Source organism: Spermophilus citellus (genome assembly GCF_964194105.1).
Source record: "Spermophilus citellus genome assembly, chromosome: 1".
NCBI classification, from domain to species: Eukaryota; Metazoa; Chordata; class Mammalia; order Rodentia; family Sciuridae; genus Spermophilus; species Spermophilus citellus.
In genome coordinates this window covers 236,548,794-236,558,254 of record NC_138182.1, presented here as the reverse complement: position 1 = coordinate 236,558,254, position 9,461 = coordinate 236,548,794, and positions in this window count along the sequence as shown.

Sequence of the window (9,461 nt, the reverse complement as noted above, 5' to 3'; positions counted from 1 at the left end):
TCAAATTATAGCATGGTACAATGAACAATTATCCCAATCATCTGCAACACATCCTAATACTTTCTAAATAAATCTCTACTTGCTCATTATCAAAACCCAGTAAAATTCATCAGCAGCTATGGAACTTTTTAAGAAAAAAAATCTCTAAGCAACATTTACTCCAGAGTCTCACAGTTTAATTTACAAACCTTTGAATTATCCTGTTATTCAGATGGAAGAATTATATAATAGGGAGATAGCTTTCAAAACATGCTCATCATTTATTCATATATTCATACATTTCTTCAAGAAAACTTTTTGAACACCTGCATTGTCCCAAATAATATAGAAGAGGCCAGGAAAAACTCAAACTCTGTATGTCGAGAACCTTTCAGGCTAATATGAAAAGATGATTATGATAAAAGTAGATACAATGACTAACATTTGTTTAAATATTAAAGTATATGAAATGCTTTTATATTTTATCTCCTTTGATTCTCTCTGGATACTTGTAAGATATTGTGGCTGTCTTTTTAGAAAATTAGGTACCTGCAGCGCTGAGATAATAATGCTCATTGTCATTCAACTGGCAAGTGATTGAGCCAAAGTGCAACCTAGGCCTTATGATGCCAAAACACAGGCTCTTTGTCCAGCTCTGTGCTGTGGTGCTCATTCTGCATGGTGTATATAAAGATGCCGAAGAACTGAATGAAGAGGGTTAGGAGTCTGAGAGCCTGAGGGAGAAATCAAAGCCAATGATCATGAGAATTGATGAAGGAAACTCACCTTAGTTAGGAAAAATAAATAAATAAATAAGTTGAGACATTCATCTCCAAAATTGGAATAATCAATTCTTACATTAAGTCAGTTGTTATAAATTTCCTACATTGGGCTAGGGATGTAGCTTAGTGGTAGAACACTTGCCTAGCATACATAAGGCTCTGGGTTCAACCCACAATACTGCAAAAAATACATAAAGTATATACTTCAATAATTAAAAAAAATTCCTACCAGGTGTAGTGGAGCAAACCTATAATCTCCGCTACTTAGAAGGCTGAGGCAGGAGGATTGCAATTTTGAGGCTTGCCTGGACAGCTTAGGGAGCTCCCTTCTCAAAAAATAAAAAGCACTGGTATATATATAGTTCAATGATAGAGCAGTCCTGGTTTCAAACACCAATAATATGAAGTTTTGTAAAATTCCTGTGTTTTAATCCAAAAATATTCATTTAACTGCTTTATCAACATTTTTTGGCAATTTTTATTGTTTTCAGCATAATAGGACACAGTGTAAATCCACAATAATAGGGGATTCTGTAGAAAGGAAACATGTTTTCCTATGTAATATAAAGTGTATTTAATAGTGCATTTCCCTCCTTCTTTAGCCTTCTTGTCTATGACCAAAATTATTTCACCTGGTTTTTCCCTAGGAATGTATTATCTAATTCCCCTAGAAAATAAAACTAATGTTGGCTTTAAGTGACCCCGTACCACCCTGTGTTTCATTGCAAGGCAAAGCCTCCCTGGAGTTCCTGAAAATAATGAGCTAGATTCTTTCTTAAGTAGCAAACAGAACAAAAATGAGTGTCCTTCTAAATGCTGAGTACTCTGTAAGGTGAGAAGGAAACCTGAGGACAAAGGCCACTCAGCTGGTTTTATTCCATTTAAGTAACTTTCCAGAAACATAGGGGACTTGTTCTGCTTAGGGCATCAGAACCTGGAAGTCCAAGGTTTTCCAACCCTGTCTGATAGAATAGCCATCTCCCATCAACACACATGTCCCTATTTAAATCCAAAGGTTATAGGAGACTGCACTATAAGAGATTAGTGCTACAGAGATAAGAAATTCAATATTGACACAATAACAAACTAACAAAAAAAAACTGACTACTGTTGTTAACCTCATTTTATAACTGAGTAAAAGATTTAGAAAGATTTTTCCATGTCTAAATCTTTGACTTAGGAGTGACTTGCAGACTAGAGAGGCTTTAGTTAAGGAGAAAAGAATGTGTGACTAAGTTCAGTGATTTTATATGCTATACTCCAAAATATTTCATACCCAAGTGTAAAGAACAAAAACACCAAAAAAACTAGAATAACTTAAACTGTTTTCTTTGTGAACATGCTTAGTAAATTCACTAGAATTGACTTAGTATTAATTATGCCTTAAAATCAAGTAAGGATTCTCAGAATCTGCTTTCACTGTTTCTCTTAGACCCTCCACCAGTTCACCATGACATGGATCCTGTTGTAAAATTCAGGCTTCAAGGAATCAGAAATGACCAAGTAAAGAACAAATGTCAATTGATTTTAGGTCCTTCTTTTTCTTGTCATTCTGAAGAAAGAATTAGGAATTGTCATCATTTGATAAATTGAAATATTTACAACAATCTTTATAGAACTAAGAAGATGTTTTCTCATTAGAAGAACATGGTAAAGAGCATGTTGAGCCTGAAAACTGCATTCAACCCAAGGATAAATATGTGTGCACTAAAGCAGAAATGGCTGCATTCATTGGTTTTATTGTTATAAAGAACTACCTTGTATTAAGTATGGTTGGCTTTTCAGCTCTATAAAGCAGAGTTGCAACTGAGATTTTTAAAAATATGTCTGTTCTATTGTTCATTAGGTAAATATGACTTCCTAATAAATCACCCAACACTTAGAGGACTCAGATACCAACATTAATTTCTTTCGTACCTCCTATGATTCAGGAATTTGGGAGCTTCTTGGCTGAGTGGCTCTGCCCTGGGATCCTGTGGGAGGCTACCATTAGATAGTGTCTGTGCCCAGCATCCTCTGACACATATCTGGAGCTAGGCTGGTAAGAGTTGAGCAGAATCTTGTAGAAATAGGCTTCTCTGTAACTATTTGTGGTTCCTTCTTCTGGTCTTTCTAGAATGGCAACTTCAATGTAGCCAAGATTTTTACACAGCAGCTCGGGGATCCAAAGGTCTGTGTCCCAAGGGAGAACCAGGTAGAAGCCAAATCATGTTCTATCAGCAAACCTCAGAAGTCACATAGAGAAACTTCCTCCATGTTGTATCAATTAAGTGTGCAAAAAATAATTGCCCAAGGTGAAGTGGTAGGAACCTAGAGCCCAAATTCTCAACAAAGTTGCATTAATATCATTTTGGGAAAAAAAGTGAGATTTTCCATCTTCAGAAAATACAATTCACCACATAATGATTCTTGGAATTTTGAATGGACTCAATTGAAGTTTACAAACCAGATCATTTCTGTAGTCTTTAGTGAGTTAAACTTGGTCTGTACTTCTAACTGTGCCAACCCTCAGCATCTGATACATGGCTTTATTCAGAGCATTTCCTTCACAAGTATCTATTATCTATGTTCTAGTGAGAAAAGGAATTAAGTCACATCTGGGTTCTCTCTAATCCTTCTCTAATATAACATGTTGTGTGAATAATTTTGACTCTCCACGTTTTTACTAATCTATAAAATGAAAACCGTACTAGCTTCCCTTCTTGAATTTATGAATTAAAATAATTCATGTATTTTGGGCCACACAGATTTGGAGCTATAAGAGGAAAACTAAAATGATAGTAGAACTGTATTCTTTCTGTCTCTGATCTCATCTGTAGAATTTCAGAACTTCCAACCCTATTCAAATTATTCTTAACAATATCTGGAAAGTTCCAGGAGCATGATTGGTATTTGCTATACCATTTCCTTCTCTATAGTTGTTGAACATGATTTATTAAGATGATGGCACTTTGCTCAAGAAGCAACACCACTAGCATCTCCATTCATGCAGGAACACAGCCTTGGGGTCCCTGTGACTTAGCATTGGGGCTAAGATAAAGAGAAAATGTATACGCGAATTACATCATGCTTTCAAAATCATTATTTATTTATTTATTTATTTAGCATTTTTATTAGTTACACATGACAGTACAATGATCTTGACAATTCATACATTTGAATCAAATGGGGTATAATTTCTCATTTTTCTGATTGTACAGGTTGCAGAATCACATTGGTCATACATAACAGCTTTCACTTCAATCAAGCTCTTGTGTGTTGACCCCTCTTTCTCTCATTAAGCTTTTCCCTTTCCCTTGAGATTAGAAACGCAGCTACTCTGCCTCACAGGCTGTCTTCACAATGAAGGACCCTCTAAATCCCCAGATTAATGTCACCTCTCAGGTCGATTCTAACTGACCGTGCATACATAGGTAATTAGAGTGACCTAGGGGAGACCCTACAGTCAGGAAGGAAAAATGTCTTGATTATTAACATTGTCTGGTAAAAGTGCCTGAGAAAGCAGCTAGAAACAAGAAATCTCAGTATTGTTAAGAGATGAGCATGTCAACACTTTCATTTACTTTTTAATAAGACAGTACAAAGAGTGTTACACAAACTTTGTGAATTAAACCTAAATCATGACAGATAATGTGTTGGCACTGATGTTCTTCTTGGGGTCCTGAGCTCTCAGGAGTTGATTCGTGCTGTCTTGGAAGCTATTTATTTCCTAAATCTTCAAATGTGCTGTGGAAATAGCTATGGTAAGGATTCACAGGTGAACTAAAATCATGTTCTTTTTTGCTTTTATCTGATTTCAATGAGGTAACACTTATTGTATATTATTTATTAGAAATTGCTATTGGAAATTATACATGTTTTTGAAGAATTATAAGTGGTAAAACTTCATTAATTTTAATTTACTTTATGTATAGTATCATATATAGGGTACCTATAAAATTAAACTATACTACAAAGAGCTGGATGATGATAAGAATGGTAAGAATCACTGATGGGAATCAAAAACAATGTTATCAGCAATATTCTGAATAACTGTCATGGAAATTAGAATTACAGATTGTCTGTATTACTCCCTGAGTTTATAAGACCAATTTTTTAAATTAATTTTTTAACTTATATATGACCATGAAATGCATTACCATTCTTATTATATAGAGCACAACTTTTTATATCTCTGGGTGTATGCAAAGCATATTCACACTAATTCATGTCCTTATACATGTACTTTGGATAATAATGTCCATCACATTCCACCATCATTTGTAACCCCATGTCCCCTCCCTTAAAGACTATTATCATACTAATAAATAAAAATGTTACAACAAATAAATACTTTGGCATATTACCATGGACCACTATGCCTCTCAATTTTTCTCTCTATTACTGATCTTCCCTTTATCTTTATGATATCCTATCCTTCCCTCCACCTTTACTTTATTTGACTCTAGTAGAAGCTGCTCTTAATGATCCTTCAAACCATATATTACATTCACATAAATATATTATGAGATCAGTAAAATCAGGCTAGAGACAAGTCTTAGGATAACTTTAAAATTTAGATTATGATAAAGATATATCACAAGTTCATGAATGGAGGAGTATTTACTAAATAATTTCATATTAAACATAACAAAACACAACAAGACGAAGTAACAAAAACATGAGATAAAATGAGAAAGCTCAACCCTACTGTTATGGTTTGGACATGTGGTGTGCCCCAAAAGGTCCTGTGTGAGACAATGAAAGAATTCTCAGAGATAAAATGAATCTATTATGAGAACTATAACCTAATCGGTGAAATCCACCAATTAGGAGTGAATGGATTAACTGGGTGGTAACTAGGCAGGAGGAAGTAGGTTACTGGGAGTGTGCCTTTGGGGTTTATTTTTCTGTGGAGCAAGTGGAGCTCTCTGCTCTGATTTCTGGCTATCATGAACTCTGCAGCTTTCTTCCACGGTGCCCTTCCTCTGTGATGTACCTCCTCACCTCAGGCCCAGAGTTATAGAGTTGGCCAACCATGGACTGAACCTCTGAAACTATGAGCCTACCTCATGTTATACACATAAACAAATTCTAGTTGGATTAAAATATTCAAACCATAAGCAAACTAGGAAAAAATACATCTTTAATTTACTTTAAAATGATGTAGCACAGTGTTATGTAAAGTATATAAGTTGAACTTAAACCACAACCTAAAACCTTGATAACATTTGAAATAATCAGGAATGTAATCCCCAGGTTGCAAGGCCTTCAAACATCAGTATCTAAATCTGCACTAGAGAGTTTGTCTAGTATCACAAAAATCCTTAAAAGTAAATTTTCACTGGTGAAATTAGTGGTGTTTAATATGAATGTTTGGCCAAGAAATTTATACAGACACCTCTGTCTTTCACAAATGAGGTCTAGAACTGAATATAATTCATCTCTCTCTATCTTCTCGTTTGCATACTCCTACCCGTTTCTGTATATAATTAGTGTTTTCCATTTTAAACTACCCACCTTCAATATCTACCAAAGGGATTACACACATCAGAGTCCCTAACATCTAAGGACCCAAACCCTTTAATCACCCAGTACTTCCTCTACAGCTTTACAGTTGTAGTGTGAAGCCTGATGTCTCTGAAGACCGCAGAGCACTCATACCCCTGTTACTCTTCCTATCTGGTGAGGGATGAATGCAGAATTACCAGACATTGTCTTATTTCCATTTTTTGTTTTCAAATACGGGATAAGTATATGTTTAGTTTTAGGTGTTATTCTCTGATGAATTTAGAGTAGCTATCTTCTCAATATGTTACTGAAAGAAATTAAAGATTAGTTGAATGCAAATATACCCATGTTCATGAATCAGATTGCTTCATGTTGTAAAAATGCAGTACTTCCCAAATTGTTCTACAGATCAAAATCCTAACAGGATTCTTTTGGAAATTGGTGAGATAATCCTAAAGTTCATGCTAAATTCAAGAGATCCAGAATAGCCAAAACAATATTGAAAATAAAGTTGGAGGGCTCATATTTCCCAGTTCAAAACTTATTACAAAGCTATAATAATCAAAATAGGGTGGTACTGGCATAAGAGTTGCCATATATATCAATGAAATAGAATTGACAGTTTAGAAACTATTGCATTTATAATCAATTGATTTTCAATGAGGGTATCAAAATGATTTGCTGGGGAAATAATACTCTTTATAATGAATGATGCTGGGAAAACTGCATACAAAATATGCAGTTTTATAGACATATAGGGAAAATAAAGTTAGACCCCCCCACCTCTTACCATAAGCAAACATGAACTCAAAATGTTTGAAGACCTAAATTTAAAAACAAGTAGACGAAAATATGGGTATAAATTTTCATGGCTTTTCAATTAAGGAATAATATCTTAGATATAACATCAAAAGCACAAGTAACCAACTTAGATGTCCTTCAACAGATGAATGGATAAAGAAAATGCAGTATGTATACAGAGTGGAGTATTACTGAGCCATAAAAAAGAATGACTTTATGACATTTGCCAGAAAATGCATGGATCTGGAGACTATTATATTAAGTGAAATAAGCCAATACCAAAAAACCGAAGGTCAAATGTTCTCTCTGACATGTGGATGCTAACACAAAACAAGAGGGGGAGGGAAAGAATAGAAGTTCAATAGATTAGGCAAAGGGGAATGAAGGGAAAGTGGGGGAGATGGGAATAGGAAGATAGTGAAATGAAACTGACTTAACTTTCCTATGTACATATACACTATAGTAAATCTCCACATCATGTACGAACCACAAGACTGGGATTCTAATTAGAATAGATATACTCCATCTTTGTGTAGATATACTCTACTGTCATGTATAACTAAAAAGAATTTTTAGAAAAGATACAATCTAGTGAATTTTGACAGTTGTTATCACCTATGACCAAATCTCCATAATTGGATACAGAATATATCTGCCACTCACCAAATTCCTGAGGTCCTTTTCAGTGAATTTTTCCTCAGTCCTTATCCCAGACAGGAAACATAGGTGATTTTTGCAACGCATATAAAAGGTACACAGTTTGTAATCTTTTGTGCTTTGCTTCTTTCAACAAGATGATTTTGAAATTCGTCTAAGTTGTTGAATTTACAGTGTTTTGTTACTTTTATTTCTGAGAAGTATTCCATTATATAAATGTATCATCTTTATTATATCAATTTTACTACTGATGGCTGCTTAAACTGTTTCCAGTTTGGGGTCATTGTCAATAAAGTTGTCATGAACATTAGGGAAAAAAAGGAAAAATAGATAAATTAAACTTGACCTAAATTTAAAACTTTGTTTTTAAGTTATCCCATTAAGAAAGTTAAAAGATAACCTGCTGAACAGAAGAAAGTATTTGCACATCTTATATTTGATGGGTGAACCTCGGAAACATTATGCTAAGTGCAGGAAGTCAATCACAAAAGAAAACACAGTATATGATTCCATTTATTTGTAGTATCCACAATAGACAAATCTATATAGAAACTAGGTTACTGGTTGCCTAAGGCTAGTGCAGGGGTGGGAGAAGAGGAGAAAAAACTTGGAAAATGAGGATAACTGCTAATGGATATACTATTATTATCTTTGAAGGAGATAAAAATATTCCAAACTTGACTGTGGTATTGTTTGCACAATAATTCATATATATATATATATATATATATATATATATATATATATATGCTAAAAAAACAATAAATTGGGTACTTTAAGTAGATTAATTGAATGGTATGTGAACTATGTCTAATAAGAACTATTATAAAAATTTAAAATACATTATTATACATCCCCCAAATTTAAATAAAATAAGTCCATTTTACAGGTAAAGAAGATTATATATCATTACTATTTTAATTAAAACAAATTAGAAGTAAAAAATAATGCACACACAAGGAGGCTATCTTTAAAGAAACACTGATGGTCTCAAACTGGGTTCCATCCTGTGTCTATGCATTTGATGGTGGATTCTGTTTCCTGATCCAACTGGGTTAGCTGATGCTGCTGACAGAATATTGTAGCATTTTGCTCAAAATGAATGATTCATGGAAGATCCTTATCTGAACACCTGAAGGGGAGAAAAACATAGGGCTTTACCAAGTATACAGGGAAGATATTTCAATGTTTTGTGTCTATTGAAAGAGCAGGGGTTGAGGGGGCAGGGAAAGTAGGATCATATGTGGCAGTATGTGGTTCAAGAAACTGATTTCATTTTAACAATTCATGTGATAGCAGTGTTTCAGAGCAGAAAACATATTTCCTACATTTCTCCAATTGTCAGAGGAGTCTATTATGCCAAAGTAACTGACAATCGTGAACAGTTCATTGGCCAAAAAGAAATATGGAACAAGACTACTGAAGAGTACAAAATGCAATACAGAATTTATTTCTCTGTAACGCTGTTAATTAAATGACAAGTTTTATAAGCAGGAAACCCATTTACAATAGTTAGAGTTAAATACTTGGTTTGGCTTGTGCTGATGACTTCCAAAACAATTTCTTGGGTGTTCTAAAAATTTACAATTCTCAAGCACCAGTACTTCTAATATTCTAACCATTTTTAATTAAACTACACACCAAATAAAGAAAGGTCTTTTTCTCCTTTTCTGTGCATGCCATGTGATCTTAGACAAAATTAGGTACCCTTCTAAGCTTCAGTTTTCCCATGACCAACATGAGGAGTTAAAC